Source organism: Bactrocera neohumeralis, unplaced genomic scaffold (genome assembly GCF_024586455.1).
Source record: "Bactrocera neohumeralis isolate Rockhampton unplaced genomic scaffold, APGP_CSIRO_Bneo_wtdbg2-racon-allhic-juicebox.fasta_v2 cluster11, whole genome shotgun sequence".
Lineage (NCBI taxonomy): Eukaryota > Metazoa > Arthropoda > Insecta > Diptera > Tephritidae > Bactrocera > Bactrocera neohumeralis.
Genome location: NW_026089624.1, coordinates 3,864,746 through 3,873,715, shown reverse-complemented (window position 1 = coordinate 3,873,715; position 8,970 = coordinate 3,864,746). Strand labels below are relative to the sequence as shown.

The 8,970-nt window shown below is 39.4% G+C and overlaps 1 long non-coding RNA gene across 1 annotated transcript; it reads right to left on the bottom strand.

The window, feature by feature from the left end:
- Positions 1–7,431: 7,431 nt before the first annotated feature.
- Positions 7,432–8,325, bottom strand: LOC126765823 (uncharacterized). The gene is made up of 3 exons (XR_007668617.1): positions 7,752–8,325; positions 7,541–7,664; positions 7,432–7,469 (listed from the first exon to the last, which is right to left on the bottom strand). It is a non-coding gene; the product is annotated as an uncharacterized LOC126765823 (long non-coding RNA).
- Positions 8,326–8,970: the final 645 nt, after the last annotated feature.

Here is an 8,970-nt window from a genome sequence, read left to right as displayed (position 1 = left end):
ATCGTTGGCAATATTAGCCCATCTTTTGGGAATTACTCTGAAAGCATCAAAATAAATATTCATGAATAGTTATATATTTTGAGTTTTATTTACAACCTCCAGGTACTTTTTTGTCACAATATGTTTTCAGAAGTATTTGAAATATATTAACACAAGATGCAAAAATTAAAAATGTTTGTTCAAAAAAGAAGAGGAATTAACAACTGCCAATAATGCCAACAAATCAAATACGATAGGAAATGATTTATCTTGAGCAAGGTAAATATGTAAAATCCACAATTGCCAAAAATTCCAAGAAATCAAATACCATAGAAAACCAATCGAACCAAAATTTAATCTAACTGAAACCATTAAAGATGAGATAACTAATGTAGATATATTCCATTTCAACAAGCAATCGTTTGTTATAGCGCGAAACTTTTAATTTTCTCATTTTCTCTAATTTTAATTGATTTACACTCTTTATTACCGATCTTTAACGGCGGCAAAACGGTGGAAAAAAGTCTTTTCGTATTTCAGATCAAACTTCAAATTATTTTTTATATTTAAACTAATAAATAAATAAACAAATATGTACCATTTTGGTCGACCACTTTTTACCATTATTCAGCTAGAGACATTAATCTATCTGTGTAAAACTTTCATCAGTGTAAATCGAAATCTCGAAATTTCCAGAACGGGAACGAGCGAACCATTGTTGTGCTCCATGAACTGATGATACAGCATCGTCTATTTAAATTTCACAAATTTTAATAATGATTTGCGTGGCGTTCTTCCCTTTTTTTTTACCAAAATTTCCAAGTATATCAAATTTCTTCATTCTTCTTCTTAATTGGCGTAGAAACCGCTTAAGCGATTATAGCCGAGTTAACAACAGCGCGCCAGTCGTTTCTTCTTTTCGCTACGTGGCGCCAATTGGATATTCCAAGCGAAGCCAGGTCCTTGGTCCTTCCAACGGAGTGGAGGTCTTCCTCTTCCTCTGCTTCCCCCGGCGGGTACTGCCTCGAATACTTTCAGAGCTGGAGTGTTTTCGTCCATCCGGACAACATGACCTAGCCAGCGTAGCCGCTGTCTTTTAATTCGCTGAACTATGTCGATGTCGTCGTATATCTCGTACAGCTCATCGTTCCATCGAATGCGGTATTCGCCGTGGCTAACGCGCAAAGGACCATAAATCTTTCGCAGAACTTTTCTCTCGAAAACTCGCAACGTCGACTCATCCGTTGTTGACATCGTCCAAGACTCTGCACCATACAGCAGGACGGGAATTATGAGTGACTTATAGAGTTTGGTTTTTGTTTGTCGAGAGAGGACTTTGCTTCTCAATTGCCTACTCAGTCCGAAGTAGCACCTGTTGGCAAGAGTTATCCTGCGTTGGATTTCTAGGCTGACATTGTTGGTGGTGTTTACGCTGGTTCCAAGATAGACGAAATTATCTACGACTTCAAAGTTATGACTGTCAACAGTGACGTGAGTGCCAAGTCGCGAGTGCGACGACTGTTTGTTTGATGACAGGAGATATTTCGTCTTGCCCTCGTTCACTGCCAGACCCATTTTCTGTGCTTCCTTGTCCAGCCTGGAGAAAGCAGAACTAACGGCGCGGGTGTTGAGGCCGATGATATCAATATCATCGGCATACGCCAGCAGCTGCACACTCTTATAGAAGATGGTACCTTTTCTATTTAGTTCTGCGGCTCGAACTATTTTCTCCAAAAGCTGGTTGAAAAAGTCGCACGATAGGGAATCGCCTTGTCTGAAACCTCGTTTGGTATCGAACGGCTCGGAGAGGTCCTTCCCGATCCTGACGGAGCTTTTGGTGTTACTCAACGTCAGTTTACACAGCCGAATTAGTTTTGCGGGGATACCAAATTCAGACATCGCGGCATAAAGGCAGCTCCTTTTCGTGCTGTCGAAAGCAGCTTTGAAATCGACGAAGAGGTGGTGTGTGTCGATTCTCCTTTCACGGGTCTTTTCCAAGATTTGGCGCATGGTGAATATCTGGTCGGTTGTTGATTTGCCAGGTCTGAAGCCACACTGATAAGGTCCAATCAGTTTGTTGACGGTGGGCTTTAATCTTTCACACAATACGCTCGATAGAACCTTATATGCGATGTTGAGGAGGCTAATCCCACGGTAGTTGGCGCAGATTGTGGGGTCTCCTTTTTATGGATTGGGCAAAGCACACTTAAATTCCAATCGTTGGGCATGCTTTCGTCCGACCATATTTTACAAAGAAGCTGAAGCATGCACCTTATCAGTTCTTCGCCGCCGTGTTTGAATAGCTCAGCCGGCAATCCGTCGGCCCCTGCCGCTTTGTTGTTCTTCAGGCGGGCAATTGCTATTCGAACTTCTTCATGGTCGGGTAATGGAACGTCTGCTCCATCGTCATCGATTGGGGAATCGGGTTCTCCTTCTCCTGGTGTTGTGCGTTCACTGCCATTCAGCAGGCTGGAGAAGTGTTCCCTCCATAATTTAAGTATGCTCTGGGCATCAGTGACTAGATCACCTTTGGGGGTTCTACAAGAGTACGCTCCGGGCTTGAAACCTTCTGTAAGCCGCCGCATTTTTTCGTAGAATTTTCGAGCATTACCCCTGTCGGCCAGCTTGTCAAGCTCTTCGTACTCACGCATTTCAGCCTCTTTCTTCTTCTGTCTAGAAATGCGTCTCGCTTCCCTCTTCAACTCTCGGTATCTATCACATCCCGCACGTGTAGTGGTCGATCGTAACGTTGCGAGGTAGGCAGCCTGTTTTTCTCTGCTGCGACACGGCACTCCTCGTCGTACCAGCTGTTCTTTTGCACTTTCCGAAAACCAATGGTTTCGGTTGCAGCTGTACGTAAGGAGTTTGAAATTCCGTCCCACAGTTCCCTTATAACGAGTTGTTGACGAGTGCTCTCAGAGAGCAGGAGTGCAAGCCGAGTAGAAAATCGTTCGGCTGTCTGTTGTGACTGCAGCTTCTCGACGTCGAACCTTCCTTGTGTTTGGTGGCGCGCGTTTTTTGCTGCACAGAGGCGAGTGCGAATCTTAGCTGCAACAAGATAGTGGTCCGAGTCGATGTTAGGACCACGGAGCGCACGCACATCTAAAACACTGGAGACGTGTCTTCCGTCTATCACAACATGATCGATCTGGTTGGTAGTTTTTCGATCCGGAGACAGCCAGGTAGCTTGATGAATCTTCTTATGCTGGAATCTAGTACTACAGATAACCATATTTCGGGCCCCGGCGAAGTCAATCAGCCTCAACCCATTTGGGGATGTTTCGTCGTGGAGGCCGAATTTACCGACCGTAGTGCCAAAGGCAATTTCTTTGCCCACCCTGGCGTTAAAGTCGCCAAGCACGATTTTGACATCGTGGGGGGGGCAGCCTTCATAAGTGCGCTCCAAGCACTCATAAAAGGCATCTTTGGTCACATCGTCCTTCTCTTCCGTCGGGGCGTGTGCGCAGATCAGCGATATGTTGAAGAACCTCGCTTTGATGCGGATTGTGGCTAGACATTCATTCACCGCAGTGAATGATAGTACTCGGCGACGGAGTCTCTCTCCCACCACGAATCCTACACCAAACTTGCGCTTCTTTATATGGCCACTGTAGTAAATGTCACAAGGACCTACTCGTCTCTGTCCTTGTCCCGTCCATCGCATTTCTTGGACGGCGGTGATGTCAGCCTTTGTTTTTACGAGGACATCAACCAGCTGGGCAGCGGCACCTTCCCAATTAAGGGTCCGGACATTCCAGGTGCATGCCCTCAATTCGTAGTCCTTATTTCGTTTGCCATGGTCGTCATCAAAAGGGGGGTCTCTCATCCGAGGCTGGTTATAGCTCTTCACTGGGGGTGTTTTTTTACGTGGCGGGTCCCAAACCCAGCGCACAATCCTTGTAGGGAATGTTTCGCCTTCTCACTTTAGCTCGCCTTCGAACGGATGTTCTTAGGCTACCCAGAGGATACTTGGTCAAAGACCGGAAGTAGTGAGCTGCTTGAGCCATGTGTAAAAGAATCGTTTCTGGCCATTCCCAAGTGAATGGCGATCAGGGAACTTTCCTCACTTGCGTGAACTTCTACACATGACTCCATCCTCCTTCATTATATTCACTAATTTTTGAACAGCTGTAACTTGTTTCAACTTCGCCGAAAATTTTTTTGGTTAAATGAAGCTTAAAATCTCTCCTTTCCAACACTATATGGTATGACACAATGTTATTGGTGGCATTGGAGATATACGACTGCAACGACATCTATTGACAAAATACGAAAAGACCACACAATGTATTACATGGTATAAAAAAATCGCTTCCTCTGCTTAAATCCTTAGAACAAGGCAACGGATTTCGATGCGATTTTTTTTAATATCTAAAGTAATTGAAGAGAAAAGTTTATATGTTTAAGAACGTCCATTTAATAGTGGAGAAATACTGTTATTTTTGAGGTTTCTAACGTGGTGTCGTAAATAATTAAATTTTTTCGCTCATTAAAGATTTAAAAATTGCGAGACGTAGCGTTTGCGGCGGTACCGGTCGGGCGAGGCGGCGAGGGCGTGCCTATAAATACCGCTTCGGAGACTGCGGTTCTTTCAATAGCGCTTTGAATTTAGCAGGGATCGGACGCGTTTATTATCAAAATTCCCTAGCGAGGAAAATAACAGTATTTAATAAAAACGTGCTTTCAGCGCGACAACGTGGCAGTAATTGTAATTAAGTTACGGTAAATAATTGTATGATAGTAGTTTTGATAAATGAATGATATTTTATACTGAGGTTAATTTTTAAATCGCTTTTTATAGTAATTATAAGTACTTAAGGTTAGATAGGATTAAATCAAATTTTATTTTAAGAAAACTATTTTCAAAAATCGTAATTTAAGATGAGGTATGTAAGTTCAGAAAAAGAACTTAATAGAATAGGTATCTTTTGTTATTAATGTTTGTTGATCATCTTTTGCTTTTAGTTGCACGAATAGCGAATTATTGTTATAAGTATTTTTAATTTAATTAAAGTCGTGGTTTAAGTTGAAGTATTTCAGTTAAAAAAAAGAGCTGAATGGAATAAGTATCTTTTGTTTTTTATGGTTGTTGATTATCATTTGTTTGTAAAATCTAAACTTAGATTATTTTTACTGCGGCACACTCTAGTAATATGGCAATTTGTACATACATATAGAATTGAGTAAATTTTATACAGAAATTATGAAATCATGTCTGGAAAAAGTCGTCGTTCGAACATATGTACATAGGTCGTAGTACAGTGATAGTCAGAAAAATACGTTCAGCAAGAAATGGAGAAACACCAACGGACCGTGAGGCTCGCCTCAGTCAGACTTATGATAGATACAGAGCTGAGAGAGAGAGACATAGAATCTTCAGTGGAGCATGAGGTTCGCCGCAGTCGAAATGGAGATAGGCATACGGTTCAGAGGGACAAAGAATCGCCAGTAGAGCGTGAGGCTCGACTCAGTCAGCTCCAGAATAGATATAGAGCTGAGAGAGAGAATCTTCAGTAGAGCGTGAGGTTCGCTACAGCCGAGATAGGGATAGAGAATGATCAGCACGAGTTACAAATTCATGGATAAATATTCTTTATTCTACCATGAATTACGATCCTTCGATTTACTACAAGGATGACTGAACAGTGTCAATAGGTACTATGTCAGTAATGTGTGAACATTGCTAGGTATTGAAATTCGAGGACGAATCGAAAGGCATGTTTCGCTTATAAGGAAAAGTCAAAATAGAAGTAATTCTCCCAATTGCCCATGCGCAATATGGCGTTAAAACAAAGCATCACAATGCCATCTTTTACGGTTACGCCATTAATATTTGTCAAGGTGGCCTAATCGGTGATACACCTCTGCGTAGAACAGTGTCATGTATGAACTATTATTGCTACCATATAATGATAAGACGTAAAAATTTCAACACTTTGTTTAAATGTGGAATGTTAACTTGGTAGATCAATATGCAAAAATTTAGTCTGAGAGATTGCCCTACATCCGTATCAATCAAACTAATTGAGAGCCGAAAATCACGTTCTCTTCAGGATGCTTTACAGGCGAATGAACACCGCAACGGAATTGGGCACTTGGTTATACTATCTTCATCATTCACAGGTGGATCTCGAAATTTACATGAAAGATCGCAAGACGCCATAATTTATGTCAGAAAATACGGCAAACCTGGGCCCGAATCGCGGCACTCGTTAATCGGCGAAATTCATGCATTTTTATGTTTTCGGTTCGTTGTACTCGCTATCGAATACTTGTACGTACTTCGAAATTTGAAATTTCCTCATTCGATAACGTGTACTCGTTTGTTCGAAAGAATCAAAATCTCACTCGTTAGCTATTTGTGAAACGTTATAGTACAAATTAAAATAAAAAAAAGTTTTGAATATATCAGTTAAAAACAATCGGAGGTAAAATGTAAGTTATTTTTCTTTTATTGAGTTTATTTAAAATGTATTATGATTATAACTAATGATTTAAGGACAAATGTAAACAGAATAAATATGCGTCAAACTGTGATGAGTGATTTTATGCTAGAGCATCAGGACTTGGCAAAAAATATTTTACCTAATTGTGTGCAAGGGAAAGTTGCAGCATATAAGCTTTGGAATGCATTGACGCTAAAACTTAACGCTGCCGGCCCACTGATGAAGGATGCTAAATCTTGGCGAAAAGTAAGATCTATAAATAATATTAATTAAATAAATAAAATAATAGATGATTAATATAATAATAAAATACAAAGATAGGTATTTGCTGATCAAGGGCACATATAAAAAAGAAAATATCATTTAACAAAGCCTCGAACAAAGGACTGGTGTTGGTCCGTACGAAGAAAATCTTTTTTAGCTGTAGCAAAAGAGCAGCTCCTCCAAGCTACGGGGATAGATGTTGCAGTAGAAGTGTTGAAAATAGTTAAATCTTTTGGAAATGTAGTGCCAGAAGAAGGTTTAAATGAGGATCCGACACCATCCACCGGTCGCAGTGCTACAAAATCATATACAACGAATCCAAATTATCAAAATTATATCAAAAATTAAAATCCAATTTACGCGCATATGCAAATAAAAGCTGTGGAGTTGCAGTTTAAAACTCATGAGCTTGATATTTTAAAGAGAAAAGTTTAGAAATAAACACCAATATATACGATATTTTAATTCCAAGTTTCTATTTTTATTGAAAATATATTTATTAAAACAAAATATGAATTCAAATGTTGTTGGAACGTTTTATTCAATTATTATCTAAAGACAACATAATATGATCTCTAATTTATGACCAATTTTAGTTAATTGAGTCTCATTTCCGTATCTATTTCTGTATCATTGTTTTCATTTACAAAATATCTGCAATATGTTGAATTTTTAAATTGCATGCAGATGTTGCCGAACATTGCCATGTTTTCAAGACTGTACCGTCTTCTTTTATCATTACTGATAGTAAATGCGTCTTTGGTCAGTCTAAACCGCTTCCTGAATATGTAAATTATTTAAAATAATAATATCTATACTAAAATAAACGGTCTACTTAAAAATTTTCTTACGCTGCATCAGGTAAAGCCATAGGATTACTTTTATCACGAATCCTGGACCTTACGGCCATTTGGTGATGTTTCTCATCTGAATCAGAGTAACTTGTAAAAAAAACACTAGGGTTCATTTTATTGCCTGCAAAAACTAAATTTAATAAATTTATGTATAAACGTATAATAAATTTGAATATGTACTATTTACGTTCGATTCCAATTCACATACTTTTTCCTTTTATTTTGTATTTCATGTTATTTGAAAATGCCATTTAGAGCTATGCCAAGGTAGTTATTTCATAAAATTTCTATTCGTTTCGTATCGAGTGCGACGATCCGCACACTCGACACGTTACGAAATTTCACTCGATACGATTACTTGCTCGCTTACGACTGCCGGGCCCTGATTTATTAATATCTTCACCATGTAATCCAAATTGGCCGGAAATAAAAAAAATTTAACACCAATTTAACTTCATAAGACGGAGACGATATAGTTAACATAGTCTTCCATTTAAAAGTACAGAAATTCCTGCACCTCATTAACAAGTCTCATGTATTCGGTCTGCCATATGTTCACAATAGCATGGCGGAAACGTGGCTTGCTACATGTACACCTGCTGGTGTGATTAGTGAATAAAATTAGACCAACCCAAATCGACAGAGTTATTTTAGCCAAATTAATGGATTAAGATGAAGATCCTATCCTGCACAAAATCGTAACGACTTTATACCCGAATTCTTTATGTATGCGAGATTCTTAATGCAGCAAAAAACTTCAGAAGTCGTTCCAAACTTAAACATGTACTAGCGATGATGGATATCCCAAATATCGTCGTCGATTGCCTGAACAGGGTGGGCAAAATGCTACCGTCCGAAATCATGATATTGATAACCGATGGATCGTTTCCTACAATCCATTCCTTTTGAAAATTTTTGATGCACACATTAACGTAGAGTTGCATAATTCAAAAAAGTCATAGTGGATTGATCCAATATACAATGATTCCGACGCAGAAGGAGCCTACTTTGAAAGCTTCTAAAAAATTGTAATGAGTGATTAAATAGGTTTTTTTTAAATCGGCTCAGTCCTAATACTTTCCGGACAAACCCTGTATTAGCATTAACAAATGCAGTGGTCAAGAGGCTCAGCATACAATCACCAAATGAAGTGGAAAAATATCAGTCTGAAGCTGTATGGAGGATGTTATCATTCGAAGTGCACGACCGAGCTCTCATAATTGTCCACTTTGCAGTTCATTAAGAAAATAGACAAAGAGTATATTTCATTAAAACCAATATATGTACAAGAAGTTGTTAATAACACGCGGGACACAACATTGACAGCATTCTTCAACTTAAGTGCTCAAGATGATTTCGCGAAAACACTGACATATGACAGAGCTCAAAATTACTACACATGGCATGTCCAGCTAATCCCCATACCG